The sequence below is a fragment of the Lathyrus oleraceus genome, chromosome 5, assembly GCF_024323335.1.
Source record: "Lathyrus oleraceus cultivar Zhongwan6 chromosome 5, CAAS_Psat_ZW6_1.0, whole genome shotgun sequence".
NCBI lineage: Eukaryota > Viridiplantae > Streptophyta > Magnoliopsida > Fabales > Fabaceae > Lathyrus > Lathyrus oleraceus.
In genome coordinates, this window is record NC_066583.1 from 373,199,175 (window position 1) to 373,221,336 (window position 22,162).

Here is a 22,162-nt window from a genome sequence, read left to right on the forward strand (position 1 = left end):
AGCCCTTTGCCACAAGCCTAGCCTTGTATTTGTTTATGGAACCGTCAGAATTTTCCTTGACCCTAAAGACCCATTTACAACCAATGGGCTTCCTTGAGTCAGATGGAGACACCAAAGTCCATGTTTGATTTTTCAAAAGTGCCTAAAATTCATCTTTCATTGCCTGAAACCAGTGTGGAACAGCCAAGGCCTGACTGACAGAGGAAGGTTCCATGTGAGTGAGTAAGAGTGTGGGATTAAGTCTTGGTTGAGTGACGCCACTTTTGGCTCGTGTTTGCATAATATGAGTGTTAAGGGGATGAATAAAAGGTTGGGATGGGTTAAAGGGTAAGGGAACAGGGCTGACAGAAGATTCTGCAGGAGAAGAGGAGGGAGAAATGGTACTGCATTCAGTAATATCAGAGAGAATTAGGCCAGGAGAAGAAGAAGTGGAGGGAATAGGCGTATGTGGAGAGCTGATATCAGCAGGAGTATGAAGAGGACTGGGAGGGGAAGTAGGACTGACACCAGCAGCAGTAGAAGAAAGAGATGGTGTAGGACTGCCAGAATTAAGAAGGTGAGGATGAGGAGAAGCTTCAGCCATGAACCATGAAGAAGCAGAAACAGGGGAAGTATGAGCAGCAGTAGAAGGTGGAGTGGAAGTGGGAAATAAAAGGGAATAAGGAAACCTTGTTTCATGGAAAAGAACATCCTTAGAAATATAGAGATGTCCATTGGCAGCCAAACATTTGTACCCCTTATGAACAGTGGAGTATCCTAGAAAAATACACTCCTTAGACCGATAATCAAGTTTGTGAGCATTGTAGGGACGGAGGAAAGGGAAACACGCACAGCCAAAGACACGGAGACATGTGTAATCAGGATGTTTATGGAGAAGTTTGAAGTAAGGTGATAAGTTTCCAAGAGTAGGACTAGGGAGCCTATTAATCAAGTAGGCAGCCGTGACAAAGGCATGATTCCGAAATTTTAAGGGAAGGGTGGACTGAGCAAGTAAGGCAAGACCGGTTTCAACAATGTGACGGTGTTTGCGCTCAACTAAGCCATTTTGATGATGAGTATGAGGACAAGTAAATCGATGAATAATGCCTAGCTCTTGAAGGTACTTTGTAAAAGGTCTAAATTCACCCCCACCATCACTTTGTACTGTTTTGATTTTGCAATTAAACTGCATTTCAACCATAGTTTTGAATTGAATGAATTGAGGCAAAGTATCAGATTTGAGCCTAAGAGAGAAGACCCACACAAACCTAGAGTAGGCATCAACACATGTCAAAAAATAAGTGAAGCCACCTGAGGATTTCTCAGGGGCAGGCCCCCACAAATCACAAACCACAAGTTCAAAAGGATGATTATAAACCGTATTAGATAAAGGTGCATGCAATCTATGAGATGTACCCAAGCAACATGCATGACAGAGATCACCACTAGGCTTAGATGGGATAGGGATGTGACAAAGCTTCAAAACTTCTGTAAGTGCATGGTGATGAGGGTGACCTAGGCGTGAGTGCCAGAGGGCATACTTGCTATTGGAAATAGAAGGTAAAGCATTAAGAGCAGCAACATTAATTTCAGGAAATTGAGAATAAGCTGAATCAAGAGCTGAATCAATCTTATTATTAGATAAGACATCAGTACAAGAAGAAGTACAATCATTAAGAGTAATAGACCTAGGATCACTATTACATGATGTACTTAAATTACAATGTACTGAAGAACTGGAACTAGAACACAACTGAGACATTTGGGCAGAAGGATTGGGAAACTTGTATAGGCCATCAGCACCAACACAGCCACGCAGAAGAGTTTTAGAAGAATCCTGAGATTTTACAAGACAGAATTTAGGGTGAAACTCAAAGAAAACGTTATTGTCTTGTGCAAACTTGCTGACACTGATAAGATTCTTAGTTATCTTAGGCACAAGTAATAAGTTGTGTAAGGTGAGAGGCATGTTAGGGCAAACAGGTGATGAAAAAGACATAGAGCCTACAGAGTTTATAGACAGACCTTGGCCGTTACCCATATACACATGCTCGGATCCAGGCAATGAAATCGAATCAGACAAATTTGACGCCTCAGGTGTGACATGGTGAGACGCACCTGAATCAGGGTACCACCATTGATTGCTGAATGAGGGATCCACACCAGTGTAGAGAGCTTGAGGTTGAGGAGGACGCTGAGGTGGTGGCCTAGGAGCAGCATAACCAAAGGACGGGTGATACACAGGACGTGCAGGCATCATGAATGGATTGAAGGAAGCTCTTGGAGGAGTAAACGAAGTTGCAGAGTAACGATGATAGCAGATAGAGGCATCATGTCCAGATTTGTGACAAATCTGACATTGAGGTCTACCAAAGCGACCTCCACCACGGCCAAACCGACCACCACTACGGCCAAAACGACCTCCTCGTGAATTGTGACCATGGCTCTCAGCGTGCGCAGTAATATGACTAGTACCTTGAGGAAACGACTCTGTTCCAATGACGGATTGCTCAGAAACAGCTGATGAACCTACCGGAGCTGCTTGAGTCAGATTCACCGTCGCCGGCTCAGGGAGAACAGCCTTACGATGCTTCTCAAGGCGCGATTCATGCGCAAGAAGACTTGATTCAAGCTCGTCCAAAGAGTTGAGATCTTCTTTGCTATTAATGGCGGCAACTATAGGATCATACTCCTCAGGTAGCGCATCGAGGACGATCTCAATTAGGTTACGCAGCGGAACTAGATCTCCAACAGAAATCAGCGAATCACTGATTTCGCGAACGCGAACCATGAATTCCGTAATCACGAGCGATCCTTTCGTGAGATGACGCAATTCCGACCGGAGTTGACGAGCTTTGGTGGCGAGGAGAGTGGCGAAGTACCAGTGAACTTCCGTCCAAACCTGCCATGAGTGACGACAATCCACCAATTTGGGAAGAAGAGAGTCAGAAATTGTTGAGAGAAGCCAAGTGCATATAAGTGCATCTTGTTGCTCCCAGTCAAGGTAAGCTGAGATAGTTCCAGTGAGTGCAGCGTCTGAGTTAGATGAAAACTGCGGTGGAACAACTGGTGAAGTGACGAAGCGTTGAAGCTTGTGACCACGAATGACACCATCTATCTGTTGCTTCCACTGTTTGAAATTCTTATCGTCAAGCTTAACGGAGATCAGATGCGAAAGCTTGACCTGAGAAGAAGGAAAGGCACCGTCGCTGTTAAACGGCGACGCCATGAAAAAGCACTAGATCTGGATCGAAGAAAAAGATGAAGAAGCTCTGGATACCATGATAGAATCTCAGAATCTGTTAGAGAGAATAATTGGGAAATTCATATTGTATTTCTTGAATGAAAGAATTACAAGAGAAATGCTTATAAAGCACACAAGTGTAACAAACTATGCCAGCTCAGCATAACTGAGTGGCTCAGATCTAATCTTAAGGAAAGGCTCAGATTGAATCTAAGCTACCAGAATATGCAATATAATATATAACTCTATCAGATTTTAAAGGTTCATATTGAATTTATATTCAAAACTTGATCCTTGAGATTCAAATCGACTTTGGAGAATTAGTTCGATTTCATAACCATTTCATCACTTTTCTTTAGCCGGTTAATTTTAGAACATTTGTTTTTTTATTATTACAAACTAATTTTGACATTTTTATTTTAGTTAGTAGCATTTTCTTTTAATTTCATTAGTGGATCATTTAATCCAAACCATCCTTAAGCCCATTTAACCACAAATTTGTGTCCATATCCATAAACCAATTTGTTTATCCATTCATCAATTGAATAATCCATTTCTTTTTTAATCCATAAACCTTTCACTAAGTCCAATTATCTTTTTACATTTTTTCACTAATCCATTGAAAACCAAATATCCAATTTCAACAATTAAATTCATACCAATTATCCATTGTTGATACAATTACCACAAAATCCAATCCATACATTAACATCATCCAAAAAATAAAACAATGAAAGGAAAAGTAATTAGCCATCAACTGCTACCAAAACAACTTAAATGCAACCGAAACAGTAAACCAAAGCTGCTACACAACGCAACTAACTGCATCAAACAACAAAATGCACTCGCCAAGCATAAGCCAATGCGCAATAAAACTGCAGAAAACTAAGCAGCAGTGATAACCACAAAACGGCGCCGCAACAAAATGAGCTACTACATCCATGGCAAGAGTGAAACGCAGCTACCAACCAAAGCCACAATCCAAAGCGGCAGCTACCAAGCCTGCAAAACTTCACAACATAAAAATCTGCATAAAATCCAAATGAAATCCTGCATAAAAATCTAACAGTTTTTTCAATCAAGAAGCTAACTACAAAAGGAACCTCATCTCTAACTGAAAATTCGAACCGAATTCGGATTCAGTTTCTAACAGAATCATATACTCTCTCATCACTATATATACTCGTTCATGCTTCGGTTCAGTGGGTGGTGGAGGGGATAACAAATTTTCACGCTTCAAATCACAAAAGAGAGGTTCAAAATTTCATCTCCATCATCAAGTCGAGTTGATTTTCTATCCACATCGCAACACAACAAGGAATCCACATTGCTGGCAAAAGCTCGGAGCAGGAGAACGCCCTACACATGAGGAAATTCTTCAATCCTTCATCACATCTCAACCCACGCCATTAGCGGAATAAACGCGACAATGGCATAGAATCGACAGTTCAGAAAAAGAAGATAGAGGAAGAATGCATAATTGAAGAAGAAAGACGGAGGAGATAAGAAGCGTGAATCCATACCTGTTCGAGTTGAAGATTAAATCCGGTGAGCCTTCGTTTGCCGTCGTCGACACATTTCAACTATCTCCTGCTGTTTGCGCACGACTGAGGAGGAACAATGGATGTCATATGGTATCCGCACGTCACAAACATCACGAATTCTGAGACACCGTCAGAGATGAACGCAACGCTTTGACACGTGATTCCATTCTGAAATGCAATCCCTAAAATCCAGAAAAGCAACAAATCAAGAACGAAAAAGCTGCGGGAAGAAGAAGAAGGAAGAGCTTGACCCGTGAACGTCGACGTCGCCAGAACCGGCGCGACGGATCTCCAATCTGGTAAGTATTCCTCATTTGTTTTCGTCCCAAATATGTGTGCGAGATATGAATATAACTCTATTCCGGTAAAACTCAAGGTGAATAGGAGTTTGGCGTTTGGGTTCGAGCGATTTAGGTTTCATCCGTGTAGGTTTGGATGGAGGTGAGAGAGGGCGTAGAAAATCTGATTTGAACTTGCAGATACATGTGTTACTATGCATAAGAGAATCCGGGTTTGGATGACGAGAGTTTTGGGCCTGAAGCCCAAATGCTATTCACACCCCTTCCATGGCCTAGTGAACCACCCGGCTTGGGCCTGTTTCCCCAATGGTAAAGGCCCGTTTCCATTTTTTTGTTTGTTAATTAGCTTATGATGAGAGTTTAGATTCTTAATTACCATTTTAGTCATTAGAATTAATTAGATGTTATTAGAAATATTATTAGATTCTTTAATAATAGAGTTAGAATTAAATAATAGTTTTAGAATTTTAGAGTTAATTAAAAAATATTAGAAATATTCTTAGAAATATAATTAGAAATGTTATCTTTGGTTAGAAATTTGGATTAGATTTTAGATTTAGAATTAATTTTAGTTAGGATTTTCATAATCAGAAATTTAATTCAATATTAACCATAATTGTGAATTGACAATTTTACCCCTAGAGTTAGAAATAGGCTAATCTTGCATGCTCCCCTAGTTTTATGACTTGTTTAAATTCTAGAATTAACTTTCATTTGAATGATTTTATTTCCGCACTCCCTTGTACTTTACATGTACCCCTCTCCCCTTTCCGATGTATGCTTTTACTTGCTTTCTTTTATTGCTTGATTAGCTACTCCTTAGGCATTAGGAACGTTCACTCATTCATCATCGATAATCAAACCCTTGATCCAACGTCAAGCGGTCTTTTTCGAATAAAAAAAACAATAAGCAAACCCTTGATCCAACGTCAAACGGTCTTTTTCCAAATCAATTTCGAAAAGATAATAAATGGTGATTAGGATCGTATGTCACGAGCCTTAAGCGATAAAGAAGGGGTGAGATTGGAGCTTCCTACACTCATTCTGAATACTTCGAACACAAGACATTTGGCTTGGTAGTTCGAAGTACCCACCTTTATCCATATTCTTTAGTGCAATCCGAAATTAATAACACCTTTCTCAAAATATAAAAACAATTGTAAGACCCCAATTTTGACCCTAAGATCCCTCATGCTATCTCATCATATGCATTGGCATTGGGATCACAACTTGGCATCCCATTTACCCCTCATTTATTGGGTTTGCATTTGGGAGAGACCACCAAGCATCATGTGATTGTATCATACTTTGTACTTTATCATCTTTACTAACCAAAATACCAAAAATATGTCTTTGTATGCACTAACTCTTTTATAGGAAGGGCATGTGCTCACCTTTGATTCATCAAGCTCATATCTAGGGATTAAGACCCTCAATGTAAGGAGCTCAATCAAGAATTGGTCTACTATGGCTCTAGACATTATATATGAATCCTCATGATCTTCACATGTTATTTTGATCAAGAATTCATTAAGAGTTTGGAATTGGTTTGCCTTGGAAACCCTAGTGTAAAGACAAAGTGTCATACAACATACGATATCAAGTTTCGATGATGACAAAAGACCATCATGCACGTTTACAAACAAATGCAACACATTACCCACCATATCCTTTTCTACGTTCCTCTAAATCTACTATAATCATCAAAAAACATGTAGACAAAGTGTGATCATGACTAAATGCATGAAAAGCACAAATCACAATTTTTTGCAGGTTTGAAAGCTTTGAGTCGACCATAGGGGTCAGCTCAAAGCTCACGGGTCAGCGCAAAGCTCAACCCAAACTGGAGGATGGTCAGCGCAAAACTGCTTGCGTCGACCATAGGGTCGGCGCATAGCTCACGGGTCGGCGCATAAACCCCTTGTGTCGACCACACGTCAGCGCATGGCATAGTGATGCTATCCACGGGTCAGCGCATGAAATGTTTGAGTCGACCATAAGGGTCGACGCATGCCCCACGGGTCAGCGCACGCCGACCTATGGTCGACCGTTCGCGCGCCAACTCAGTTTTCTGAGTTATTTCAAATATTTGAAATACTGTTATGTTTGTTTGATGTTGTCTGTTACTATATATAGAAGTCAAAACACTTTTATTAACCAACATTTGTCAATTTGTATTCAAGTGTTCAAGGAAACATGAAAGAGTGAAAAAGGTGTCAAAGATTCATCATCTTCATCTTCAACAGTTCACAATACATCAACTGCACACAATAACTTTTGATGTGATTCGTGATAGTTAGAAGGTGATAAGGTTCGTAGTTGCGATTGGAGAATCGGGTTCGAGTTGAAGTCTTGGCAGGTTCTTTCTTGAATAAAACCATTAGGGTTTTATCCTCCAATACCGGTTTGTGTTTGGGGGTTTTTGGACGAATTCCTTCATTAACATTCAGCTGAGCGAAGGTAGCTGATAAGAAAACGTCTTCATCAGTTTAGTAGCGGAGTCGGTGTTTGTGTAGTGAAGGATTCGGGTTTGATACGTTTGTGTTCGTGATCAGCCGGGCCAAGGGATTGAAGAACAGAAGGTTCCTCAACGAGTGGCAGGAAACGGAGGTCCAACATCAACGATCAAAGGTCTTGATTCATCTTGAATCAAGGAGCAAGGATAAGAAGTATCATTCAACACAGTGGAAGTTCTGTTGTTTACATACTTTGCAATCCTTGTAAAAACGATTAAATCTTACAGGTGATAGCTAATCTATATCTCAATTCTAATTTTAGAATTGAGGGCAGACGTACCCCGAAGCGAGGACGGCGGGGGAACTGCCTCATCAAATCTGCGTCTTCTTTAATTTTCTGCATAATCTGTTTTTCAGCTTAAAATTTAAGTGATTTTAGTTTAAGCAATTTTTACGAAACGCTGATATAAGTTGAGTAAGTGATTAAAACTGCTGTTTGAATACTAAGTACAATATTATATTGTACTAGGACAAATTGAATCACTTACTCAACTCAAATATTACTTGGAGTGCTTATGCACACCAAGTGTTTGTAAAGTTGCTTAAGCCAAAATTGTCTTAAGTTTGCATCAGTCTAAATTTGGTGTTTTGATTCATTGGAACTAGGCTTGCTAGTAAGTGAATTATATCATTGATCGTGCAATTAGTGTAGTAACTTGTATCTCAATTTATCACTTATCCATTAGCTTAACGCATATCCGGTTTTCCAATAACGGTTCGTTTTAGACTAAATTTTCCTCGGCCGCTTCCGCACCTAAAACCAATTTTTAAAACCAATTTTTCTTTTAAATTGGTAGCGCCGACTCAAGTTTTTAATTGGGATCTATTCAACCCCCCCTTCTAGATCCGTGCCATAGTCTAACAAGTGGTATCAGGAGCTCTGGTTCACTCCGTGCTTCAAAATACAACGTTGATAGAAAATGGCTAACGAACCTAAAGGGGCTTACAATAGAGCTCCCGTTTTCAATGGTGAAAATTATAGTTATCGGAAAGACTGTATGCGGGTGCACATAAATTCCATAGATAGAAAAATATGGAATGTTATTCTCAATGGTCCAATTGAAATAACCATGACCAATGAGAATAATGAAATAGTGCCTAAGCCTGAAGCACAATGGACCGATGATGATGAAAAGAAATACAACTATGATTGGAAAGCCAAAAACATCTTAATCTCCTCATTAGGGGTAGACGAATACTATCGTGTATCCCATTGTCCTACTGCTAAGGCCATGTGGGATTCACTTCAAATTGCCCATGAGGGGACAAACGATGTTAAATTGGCTAGAATCAATACACTAACGCAAGAGTTTGATCTCTTTTTCATGGAGCAAGGGGAAACCATTGCCGACATGCAAAAGAGATTCACTCATCTAATCAATCGATTACATTCACTAGGTAAACCTATTTCCAATGATGTTGCTACTAATAAAATCTTAAGATGTCTTAACAGGGAATGGCAGCCGAAAGTGACCGCCATCAAAGAGGCAAATGATCTTACCATATTGGACTTGACAACATTGTTCGGTAAACTACAAGAGCACGAACAAGTTCTCTTAAGCTTGGAACAACATGAAAAGAAAGATAAGAAAGACAAAGCAAAGGTGAGTGAAAAGAAATCAATAGCTCTAAAGACTTCCTCCTCAAAGTCTCAAGCTAAAGAGCAAAGTGATTATTCATCGAGTGACGAAGAAGAAGAAGACAAGAGTGAAGATATAGGGTTGTTCGTCAAACGCTACAACCGTTACGTGAGAAAGAACGGCATCCAACATTCCGAGAAGAACTTAGTAAACTTCCGGAAGCAATCTAGGTTCTCCAAAAATGATGACTCCAAAGGAAAAACAACTAGAGGGTCGTGCTACAAGTGCGGAAAGCCGGGTCACTACAAACCGGACTGTCCGATGAACAAAAAGACAAAAGAAAAAGATTCATACAAATCACATAAGAAACCATCAAAGCCAAGGAAGGCATACATTGCTTGGGAAAGCGATAGCGACTCCTCCGATGATGAAAGCTCTAGTGATGAAGATGAAAATGCAAATCTATGTCTCTCTGCTCATCAAAAGAACAAGAAAAAACAGGTACGACATGCTAAATATGAAAATTCCTCTAGTATGTCTCATCATGAATTGCAAACTGTTTTTGAAACTTTACACTGTGAAGCAAAAGAGGCCTTTAAAAGGCTTGCCTCAAATAAGAAAATCTTTTCTCATTTAGAACAAAAAATTCAAGAATCCGAAAGGAAACTTGAGGCACTTAAGGCTTCTATAGTGGAAAGCACAAAAACAAGTTATGAGGACCTTAAAAGTAGAATGATGAACTTTGGGTGTGATACTTGTTACATTTGGCAAGGTGAAGTAAGGAACCTAAAAGCCAAACTTGACAAGGCTCTTGAGCCCAAGATTACATTTGCTATTGATAAATCTAATTTTCGAAAAAGTATGGTTAATCCATATCAAAAATACAAATATGTTATAAAGGATGAAGATAGCAAAAGTGATCAAAATGAAAAGTTCTCTTGTCTTTATTGTTGCAAGAAAGGCCATTCCATTGCTAAATGTAGATTTAGGAGATTTTTGGTTCCTAAAGGCATTTATCAATGGATGCCCAAATGCAACCATTTTGTTCCTCACCACTCAGGACCCAATAAGCCATTGGGTACCTTCTCTTGTTAATTATCTTATCACAGGTACAATGCCTCGAGACTACTGAGAGAAGATGGGTTCTCGACAGTGGATGCTCAAGGCACATGTCAGGAGACATATCTCTCTTCATTGACTTCGTGGCTAAGAAGAAGGGATATGTAACTTATGGTGATAACAACCGTGGAGCAATACTTGGTAAAGGTAGTGTAGGTAATCCCTCCTCTACTACTATTTCTGATGTGTTGCTTGTCGAAGGTCTTAAACACAATCTACTTAGCATCAGCCAATTATGCGACAAAGGATACAATGTATCGTTTTCAAAAGATTATTGCAAAATTGTACATAATGATGATAAGAAGAGTATGTTTAATGGTCTTCGTGTGAACAATGTCTATATGCTTGACTTAAATGAAGTATCGTTAACAAGTGACAAATGTCTCGTAACAATGAGTGAAGACTCATGGTTATGGCATAGGCGTTTAGCACATGTTAACTTTGACTTACTCAACAAAGTAGTCTCAAAAGATCTAGTCCTAGGTCTCCCCAAAATTAAGTTCACCAAGGATCACCTTTGTGATGCTTGTCAAAAAGGGAAGCAAACGAGGATCTCATTTAAATCCAAAAATATCGTTTCAACAACTAGACCTCTCGAGCTTCTCCATATGGATTTATTTGGGCCATCTAGGATTAAAAGTCTAGGAGGAAACTATTACGGTTTCGTAATAGTGGACGACTTTTCTCGATTTTGTTGGACTATTTTCTTAGTAAGCAAGAGTGACACATTCGCCGCCTTTGAACGATTTGCCAAGCTTTCCCAAAATAAACTAAATACAAACATAGTTGCAATTAGAAGTGATCATGGAGGTGAGTTTGAAAATCACTTATTTGAAGAATATTGCGGTAACCATGGTATTGATCATAACTTCTCCGCTCCACGTACCCCTCAACAAAATGGGGTTGTGGAGCGTAAAAATCGAATTTTGGAAGAACTGGGAAGAACAATGATCAATGAAAGTGGCTTACCAAAATATTTTTGGGCTGACGCCATTAGTACGGCTTGTTACGTTTTGAATAGGGTGCTCATTCGCCCCATTCTAAACAAAACACCGTATGAACTTTTAAAAGGGCGAAAGCCAAATGTTTCTCACCTACATGTCTTTGGTTGCAAATGTTTTGTATTGAACAATGGAAAGGAAAACTTAGGGAAATTCGATTCCAAGGCCGACGAAGGTATCTTCCTCGGATACTCTCAATCTAGCAAAGCATATAGAATATACAACAAGCGATTACTTACTGTAGAAGAGTCTGTACACGTTACTTTTGATGAATCCAATCCGAGAAACGTCGGAAAGGGTAGTGTTTTTCATGGTGCAGGTACATCATCCGAAGACATACTCAAAGGTGGCGGGCCGGGGATTGATCAACCCGACATAGTCAAAATTGAGGAGGACAAAGATGTACACCATGATGAAACCGAAGTAGATCATCCACCTTCAAACGATGATCTTCATCAAGCTTGGAAGTCCTCCAAAGACCATCCAATCGACAACATTATCGGAGATATCTCAAAGGGTGTAACAACTCGATCTAAGCTAAGTAATTTCTGTTATCACTTCGCTTTCGTTTCACAGATGGAACCTAAAAACCCTAAAGAAGCCCTACTCGATGAACACTGGTTTTTATCAATGCAGGAGGAACTAAATCAGTTCACCAGAAATGAGGTTTGGGACCTTGTCCCTCCTCCGCGAGATCATCGAGTAATCGGCACCCGATGGGTGTTTAGGAACAAGCTGGACGAAAACGGAGTAATAACCCGTAATAAGGCGCGTTTAGTCGCGCAAGGGTATAACCAAGAGGAAGGCATCGACTATGAGGAAACTTATGCGTCGGTTGCCCGACTCGAGGCTATACGCCTTCTCCTTGCCTTTGCTTGTGCAAAGGACTTTAAGCCATTCCAAATGGATGTTAAGAGCGCTTTCCTTAACGGTCACATAAATGAAGAAGTCTATGTCGCACAACCTCCGGGTTTCGAATCCCATGAGTACCCGGATCATGTTTATAAACTGAAAAGGGCTTTGTATGGCCTCAAACAAGCTCCTAGAGCTTGGTATGAGAGACTAAGCAAGTTCCTACTAGATCAAGGTTACTCAAGAGGAAAGGTTGACACAACCCTCTTCATTAAACGTCAAGGAAAGCACTTGATATTAGTGCAAATTTATGTAGATGATATCATTTTTGGGTCTACTAACATGAATCTTGTGAGAGAGTTTTCTGACCTTATGCAGGGCGAGTTCGAGATGAGTATGATGGGCGAACTCACATACTTCCTCGGTCTGCAAATCAAACAGCTCAAAGAAGGAACTTTCGTGAGCCAGACAAAATATTGTTTGGACCTTATCAAGAGATTTGACATGGCAAAAGCTAAGGCCATAGACACCCCCATGCCTACGTGCACCAACTTGAACAAAGATGAAGACGGTAAGGAAGTAGATGTAAAACGGTATAGAGGTATGATAGGTTCACTCCTTTATCTTACTGCTTCCCGTCCCGATATTATGTTTAGCGTATGCATGTGTGCAAGATATCAATCATGTCCCAAGGAATCCCATTTAAAAGCCGTTAAACGGATACTTCGATATCTATCCGGTACTCCGAAGTATGGACTATGGTATTCCAAAGGTAATGATTGTTCCTTGGTAGGTTTTTCCGATTCCGACTTTGCCGGTTGCAAATCGGATAGGAAAAGCACAAGTGGCACTTGTCACCTATTTTCAAACTCTTTGGTTAGTTGGCATAGCAAGAAACAAGTTTCTGTTGCCTTGTCAACCGTCGAAGCGGAATACGTTGCCGCCGGTAGTTGTTGTGCCCAAATCCTATGGATTAAGCAACAACTATTGGATTTTAACCTCAAACTTGAACGTATTCCCATCTTTTGTGACAACACGAGTGCTATTAACCTGACCAAGAATCCTGTGCTACATTCTCGCACTAAACATATCGAAATTCGACACCACTTTCTTCGGGATCATGTAGAGAAAGGTGACATCGTGTTTGAACACGTAAACACTGAAAATCAACTAGCGGACATTTTCACAAAGCCGCTAGCCACTGAACCTTTCTTTCATATTCGCCGAGAACTTGGCATTCTCGATATTTCGGAACGGGCACTCTAATCTGTTGTTTACATTATTCCATTTAAAACCTTAATACTGTACTTCTGACAAATCTATGTTGTTGTAAGCACATATCTGATGTTCACTAAGTCACTCCGGCATTAAGGTGTATTGTTCCTCTTCCTCTCTCTCTGCTAAGTCTCATGACTACAATAGTTATGTCTCATAATGATGTGGTTTATATACATATATTTGATATCTCTCTTTGGTTGTTTATCGCTGTATGAACTGTTATTTATGCATCAAACTGGTCATTGCATGTGCTGAATAGTGAAAAATGGAAATTTGAACTGTATGAGTCGACCGCAGCAGGGCTATGGTCGACGCATGATTAAATAATTTTTGCATTTCCTCAAACATCAAACAGTATGCGTCGACGCATACAGGGGTACGGTCGACGCATCGCTCGATAATTTCATGTTTCTGCAAAAATTTTAAATCATCTCTCATGCATTCACATCATTAAATGTGCAATTACCTTCCATTACCTTTCAAACTACCCACTACTTTGTAACTTGCATCTACCTAGTGGCTATTGTTCTTTGCTCTTCCATCTTCCCAAAAACCCTAACCTTTCCACTATAAATTGGGAAAAACCCCTCTCTAGAAGAATCACTCTCAAAACCCTCACTAAACCTTCTCTCTATATCCAAACACTCAGTCTCAAACCTACTCAAATGGCTTCCTCATCACGCAGACCCTCCGGCAAAAGACCCCGAGAATCATCCGGTGCATCTCTCCCCGTATCTGCTGTATCACTCGTTCCACCTGCTCGTGTCGAAATTTTCAACAAAGACATCGGTAAACGAGGAGTTGTGCAATAACATGCGTTCTACAAGCTTGAAGCTGAACGCATGCACCTACCGGAAGTCCTGTCTCTGCTGCAGCATCAAGGACTCATCAACTTCTTGGAGTGCAACACTCAATACAGTGAAGACCTTGTCCGAGTTTTCTACTCCGGTCTTCATGAGAACTTTCGCGGGCACAAGCTTTCCTCCAGAGTTGGCTCTACAAAGGTATCGATCAAATCAAATTTCTGGAACAAGTATTTTAACATATCTGTGGATGAAGCTGGAAATTCTCTACCTGAGGTGACTGACTCTAACCACATAGAGGGCTATGAGTTTAAAAGTGCATTAAATGACATGCTGGCACGACCATATTCTGATGAGTTTGTGCAAAGTGACTTGTTCCCACGAACCGTCACTGCCGGCAAGCTGAACGCCGGAGAAAGGATTCTTCAGTGGGTTGTCTCACGCATCCTGCGGCCGAAGAAGGGCGGTCTCTCCAGAGTCGAACAGCCCGAGGTTCATTTGATTTACATTCTGAAAAATAAGATAAAAATCAACTGGCCATACTACATTGCTAGTAGAATGTATAATCTACGTGATTCCGGGCGAGGGACTGCTCTTGCCTACGGATCATTCATTCAAGAAGTTCTTACTGCCGCCAATGTTAATCATCTGTCTTTCCCGTTCACATCAATCTCACCTGACAAAGAGTTTAGCACAAAAACCATGTCTATGATGGGATATATTTGGTGCAAGGAGCGGAGAAAATATAAGTTTGTTAGAAGAGGATACGTTCCTCTAAGTGCTGACAGTGATGAAAGCGAAGAACAAGACGATGAAGTGGAAAATGAAGAAGAAGAAGAAGAAGAAGCTAGGCACGATGCTGCTTACAATGGTGGAGACGACAGTCCTTCACCCGTTGGCACGCATGACTACTCCGGCTCTGCTTGGGTTCAGCAGCCGGATTCAAATGAAGAAGATGTTCCACGATGGGGTGGCTGGGGCGAATGGCAACATACGAGCTGGACAACTCAACGTGAATCTTACCAGCCGTATCACCAAGTTGAGGAAGAATTTCCTCCATCCCCCCCACATCAAGCTGATTCTTCAGAGCTGTTGGAAATGATGCAAAGCATGCAACTTGCCCAACAATCCTTCATGCAATCCCAGGATGACCGACTTGCTCAAATTAACAGTCAACTTCAGACCCAAAATGAGCGGCTCGACAATCTCTCCACAAGTCTAAATGAACGGTATGCAAATTTGGATCGGACTGTCACCGGGAGTCTTAGGCATCTGGAAGGTGTGTGTGATTACCTAGAAACTCTGGCTGACCCTAGCAGAAACCCAAGCGTCTGCTACCATCCCGGCCACCGTCACTTAAGACAATAGCCCTTCATATGCATATTACATGTTGCTTGTTGTCTTTGAATGCATTCCTGTTTTTTTTCTGTTCTGCATGTTTATGCAACCGTTATTTCCTTATGTATTTTCTCCTTTTATTTAATGACTATTAGTAAGAAATGATATAAGTGTGATATTATTTCGTTGGTATCTATATCTCTGCTACTACCTGTAAATTTTTTTCGTTATTTTCTTGAAAAATCACTCTGTCTCTCTTTTTGATGTTGTCAAAGGGGGAGAAAAGTGCTGAACAAAATGTCCACAACTAACAGTCTGACAAGACAAAATGTCCACAACTAACAGTCGCCTTCACTTTCTGCAAATAGCCTTAGATTACAAAAGAAAGGGGGAGTGTGCAAAATGTGTCAATACCGCATGCTGTTTGTCACGTTGATTTATACAGGTTGTCATCATCAAAAAGGGGGAGTATGTAAAGACAAAGTGTCATACAACATACGATATCAAGTTTCGATGATGACAAAAGACCATCATGCACGTCTACAAACAAATGCAACACATTACCCACCATATCCTTTTCTACGTTCCTCTAAATCTACTATAATCATCAAAAAACATGTAGACAAAGTGTGATCATGACTAAATGCATGAAAAGCACAAATCACAATTTTTTGCAGGTTTGAAAGCTTTGAGTCGACCATAGGGGTCAGCTCAAAGCTCACGGGTCAGCGCAAAGCTCAACCCAAACTGGAGGATGGTCAGCGCAAAACTGCTTGCGTCGACCATAGGGTCGGCGCATAGCTCACGGGTCGGCGCATAAACCCCTTGTGTCGACCACACGTCAGCGCATGGCATAGTGATGCTATCCACGGGTCAGCGCATGAAATGTTTGAGTCGACCATAAGGGTCGACGCATGCCCCACGGGTCAGCGCACGCCGACCTATGGTCGACCGTTCGCGCGCCAACTCAGTTTTCTGAGTTATTTCAAATATTTGAAATACTGTTATGTTTGTTTGATGTTGTCTGTTACTATATATAGAAGTCAAAACACTTCTATTAACCAACATTTGTCAATTTGTATTCAAGTGTTCAAGGAAACAAGAAAGAGTGAAAAAGGTGTCAAAGATTCATCATCTTCATCTTCAACAGTTCACAATACATCAACTGCACACAATAACTTTTGATGTGATTCGTGATAGTTAGAAGGTGATAAGGTTCGTAGTTGCGATTGGAGAATCGGGTTCGAGTTGAAGTCTTGGCAGGTTCTTTCTTGAATAAAACCATTAGGGTTTTATCCTCCAATACTGGTTTGTGTTTGGGGGTTTTTGGACGAATTCCTTCATTAACATTCAGCTGAGCGAAGGTAGCTGATAAGAAAACGTCTTCATCAGTTTAGTAGCGGAGTCGGTGTTTGTGTAGTGAAGGATTCGGGTTTGATACGTTTGTGTTCGTGATCAGCCGGGCCAAGGGATTGAAGAACAGAAGGTTCCTCAACGAGTGGCAGGAAATGGAGGTCCAACATCAACGATCAAAGGTCTTGATTCATCTTGAATCAAGGAGCAAGGATAAGAAGTATCATTCAACACAGTGGAAGTTCTGTTGTTTACATACTTTGCAATCCTTGTAAAAACGATTAAATCTTACAGGTGATAGCTAATCTATATCTCAATTCTAATTTTAGAATTGAGGGCAGACGTACCCCGAAGCGAGGACGGCGGGGGAACTGCCTCATCAAATCTGCGTCTTCTTTAATTTTCTGCATAATCTGTTTTTCAGCTTAAAATTTAAGTGATTTTAGTTTAAGCAATTTTTACGAAACGCTGATATAAGTTGAGTAAGTGATTAAAACTGCTGTTTGAATACTAAGTACAATATTATATTGTACTAGGACAAATTGAATCACTTACTCAACTCAAATATTACTTGGAGTGCTTATGCACACCAAGTGTTTGTAAAGTTGCTTAAGCCAAAATTGTCTTAAGTTTGCATCAGTCTAAATTTGGTGTTTTGATTCATTGGAACTAGGCTTGCTAGTAAGTGAATTATATCATTGATCGTGCAATTAGTGTAGTAACTTGTATCTCAATTTATCACTTATCCATTAGCTTAACGCATATCCGGTTTTCCAATAACGGTTCGTTTTAGACTAAATTTTCCTCGGCCGCTTCCGCACCTAAAACAAATTTTTAAAACCAATTTTTCTTTTAAATTGGTAGCGCCGACTCAAGTTTTTAATTGGGATCTATTCAACCCCCCCTTCTAGATCTGTGCCATAGTCTAACACCTAGTTCATATGGGTATCTTGTGTAACTTCTTCACCAAGCTTCTTCAACAATTGATCAAAATTTTCAAGGGATACTTAAAATTTTATCATCTTATGCATATGTGATATCCCTTAGGTCCCAAAAGTCAAGAGAATTGCAAGCTAGCAAGTTGGTAGGTGGTGGTTGACCAGAGGAATTCATCTGATCAAAACTGGGGTTCCCTAGACCCTATCTCCTATAATTTATGTCATATGAAAATTACTCCAAGAGAAAAGTTACTCTATATGACATTCCAAACAACTTTCATGTTGAAGTATAAAGCTAGTTTTTTTTGGAAAGTCATTTTTTATGGTGAAAGATTATAGGTCATTTTGTCTAAACCCTAATTTGGAGGTCAACTATCCAAGGCCATAACTTGCTCAATTTTTATGAGATGAAATATTTCCAAGTTGCAAAGTCAAGTTCAAAATGTCTACTTCAACTTTTATGTTTGGAGGAAGAGCTAATTCAACTTTTATATGCATGTGATATGAGGATACATTATAGGTCATTTTGGACCAATGCCATTGAACAAGTGATTTTCCTCAACTTCAAAAATGCATAACTCCTTCATATTAAATCCAAATGAGGTCAAATTTGTGACCATTTTTAAGGACTTTGAGATAGATACAACTTTGATGAAGGAATATTTCTCATTTGAAGCTCATACAAAAAGTTAGCCAAGGTGGAATAAGTGAACATATGGCTTGACACTTAGAATTTTTTTTGACATGTTTGATTTTCCCAACTTCCACCTCAAACTTCATCATGATCCAAGCTTCAAATGAAAAAGTGTCCAACATGAAAGTTGTTCCTCTTGATCTAACCTTTCCAAAAAGTCCAATTTTATTCATTTTGGACAAGATTTGAATGGGATGCGCATGGCTTGAACATTGTATCACCATTTGGCAAGATTGAACTTGAACATTCCATACACCACTGCCTTGCATTCCAACATGATCTCAGCATTGCTTGTACTCAATTATGGATCAGAAGAAGTGATTTCATGGGCCTGTACACGCCCATGCACTCATGCATTACACATTGCTATTTTTGGGTTCCATTTCAAGTGTGCAAATATCAAACCATTTGGCTATAAATAGAGCCCTCTATGCTCAGAATTATGGACCCTGCGTGCCAGCTTTGCTTCCAAACCTTCAAACCCTTTCACTTCAGAGGATAATCTTGATAATTTACATTGGAAATTGAGGTTGAATCTCACTATTTTGAGATTTAAATCTCCAAGAATCCTGAACCTTTTGATAATTCAATTCTACTCCTCCAAGTGTTCTGAACAAGAGCAAGATCAATCGAATTCAGACCTACATTGAAGGTATTTTCCAGAAAATTTAATCTCTTCGATTCTCACTCAATTCTTCATAATTCTCTTGGATGTTTGGTTGTCTGAAGTCCTACCAATGTAGGCAACGAGATTGAGTTGCTTTGAGGTTAAATCGAAGTAACACAGATCGTGCACCTTAAATTTTAACTCCTTGTATCTCTCAATATACCTGGAGTTAGGATAAATTGAGGCCAGATTCGAGCTTAGTGGTATTTTTACTTTAAACTCATGTCCTTGTTTTTAATTTTGGTGATGGTTGTGACTGAACCAGTCCGGTGAGGCTCACCGGAGCTTTGGCTCCGGTGGTGAGTTGGCAGTCATCAGAGCCACATGATCCATTTGAAATTATCTAATCTTGCGCGTTAGTTTGGATTACCACTTGTGTTACACATTGTCTTGTGACTATGGTGGAAAGCGTGCTAGCAGCCACTTGATCTGCCACCTCAATTAATGAGGGAGATCAAGTGGTCCACATTTTTTCTATTTTCTGATATTTCCTTTTATTTGATTTATTTTCATTAATTCATATTAATTTTAATATTGATCCAAAAAATATGAGAGTTTCACCAAAAAAATTTAAATAAATTCCTCTTTCATTTTCTGAATTAAAATTATTTTTGGATCATTATTAATATTTTTCATGATATAATTGATTTTGTGAATATTTTTAATTGTTTAAAAATACTTTTATGTTTCCAAAAATTATGAAATTTTTTCTCCAAGGTCCTTTGACCTTGTTTGACCTATGGTAAATCTCATGGCCATTTCTTTGGTGTTTTGATGAGGTTTTAGGAATTTGACAAACCATAATTTAATTTAATGCATTATTTAATTGATTTTAATTGTTTAATTGCAAAATAAATTGTGTTGAGCATTTGATATTGACTTGTGTTGTTGGACTTGTGTTGTTAGGCCTTGGTCAAGGTTGATTTGACTTTGTTGAGTTAAAATCATTGGACTCAGGGGATTGATGAAATGTACATTTCATCTCCCAAAATGAATGAATGATTTTAATTTGATAAAAGTCCTCCTTTGACCAATTTGTGTTGATTCCATTTACCCTCCCCTTTCATCTTGATCCCATTCTCTTTTCATTCATGTCATGATCCTATGATATCTCCATATCCTAAGGCTAGTTGATTGAAAAATCAACATGAGTGTGGATGAGATTAGGTCCACCCTTTTGTATATTATTTTTAAGTGTGGTATGTTTTAGGAGCATGGTTCATAATATCATGTCTCTAACATGCATTAACACTAAAATTTCTATTGCCCGATCTCAAATAGTTGTGACTTCTACATAAGTCCAATTACGATTGCTTAACATAACGCTAAATTGTTGACACAAAAAAAGGCAGAGCATTCTAGTAAGTGAGATTGTAAGTCTCCCCTCTTTCATGGTATTGTGTGGAAACTTCACCTTTTTTCCTTCCTTTGGAAGATGTCTTGGTTCAAGAATTCATGCTTGTGACAAGTGGGTTGAGTGTTCTCCAAAGAATGACTTAAACAAAACAAAAGCAAAAGCAATACTAACTTCTAATCAAATAACAACTAACCTTTAATTTCAAACCATTTACTTTTATGCACTTTAATTTTAAGTCGTATTTCATTTTCCATTATTCATACCATTTAACTTGTTTACTTTAATGTCATTTTCACTTTGCTTATTTGAGCCTTATTTTGTGATTATTTTGTGATTGTATATACTTGTTTGTGTTTGTGGTCTTTTGACCTTAATGTACATAATAAGAACAAAAACCCTAAAAGACATCTTGTGTGGACTGTTGGATTTAATCTGAGACATTGGACTTAGAATTAGGAAACACTCCCTATGCAAAGGACTTGGCCAATGCCAACTTTCATGAAACCAAGTGCTTCTGATTTGAACTTCATCTGAAGCAAGTATTGTGATCCCATTTGAGTTCATCTGCAACATGGTCTGATTGAAGCTGTTATTTTGAACCTGTGTCTAATGCCTCTCTTTGAAGTCATCTGATACATGGGAAATTATGAAGAAGATAATGGAGTTGCTAAGCTTGGATGTGGCTATCTTTATTTGATGTCTTGCTCTTCATCTTGCTATTTGTGTATTGATATTGCTTGATTCTAAAGTCCAACGGAAATTTGGGTTTCTATATGACATTCTTGTCTATTGGATTGCATCCCATTGGTCATATCTTTTCAACTCTTAAATTTTTAATTTTATCTTAGGATTAGTCTCTTCATCTTCCCGACTTCTTTAATTTCAAATCTCTCCCCCCTTTTTAAAAATCTTCGTTGCTTGTGTTTGTTTTCTAAACTTAGACCATATTGCAAATTAGAAACTTTGGCCTTATGCCATTGCATTTTAAAACTCTTTTCTTAATCAAACTTGTAAATGAATCTAACTATACTTGACTTAAAATTTCAAAAGAAAAAAAGAACTAACACTCATTCAAACCTTTGTAGGCCTTTGGTGCCTTTGTTAAACTTAAAATTTTGTTAAAAGCAACTCATTCACTTTGAAAGTTATACCACGAACTACGAGGTTTTGATCCCTCATTTTATGTTGGTACGTAGGCACAAGTCCGAAGGCCTTGTCAAACACAAAAATATGATTAATGAATTCTTTTCTCATCCCTCCACTCTATTTATTGCAAACATCATTTTATACAAAAACACACATGCACACAAGAAAGGGCTCCCTAGGAGTACCTATGACACTTTGGGTGCTAACACCTTCCTTCTGTGTAACCAACCCCATTACCTGTAATCTCTGGAATTTTATTAGTTTTGATTTGAAAACTTCTTATCTTTGGGTTTTGTTCATACTTTTCCCTTTTCCCTTGAAAACAATAAAAGTGCGGTGGCGACTCTGGTTTTATTGACGTCTAGCTTATCCATAGCTTGATGGTCATGAATTTACCGCTACAGAAACTAAGTGGAGACTCTGCTGGGGAGTAGTCTCCAGTGGGTTTAGCCTA

At 39.2% G+C, this 22,162-nt stretch overlaps 1 long non-coding RNA gene across 1 annotated transcript; it reads right to left on the reverse strand.

Annotated features, from left to right (window-relative positions):
- Nucleotides 1–3,856: 3,856 nt before the first annotated feature.
- On the reverse strand, nt 3,857–5,246 carry LOC127084856 (uncharacterized). Its single transcript, XR_007788807.1, has 3 exons — nt 4,747–5,246; nt 4,327–4,582; nt 3,857–4,225 (listed from the first exon to the last, which is right to left on the reverse strand). It is a non-coding gene; the product is annotated as an uncharacterized LOC127084856 (long non-coding RNA).
- Between the last annotated feature and the right edge of the window lie 16,916 nt (nt 5,247–22,162).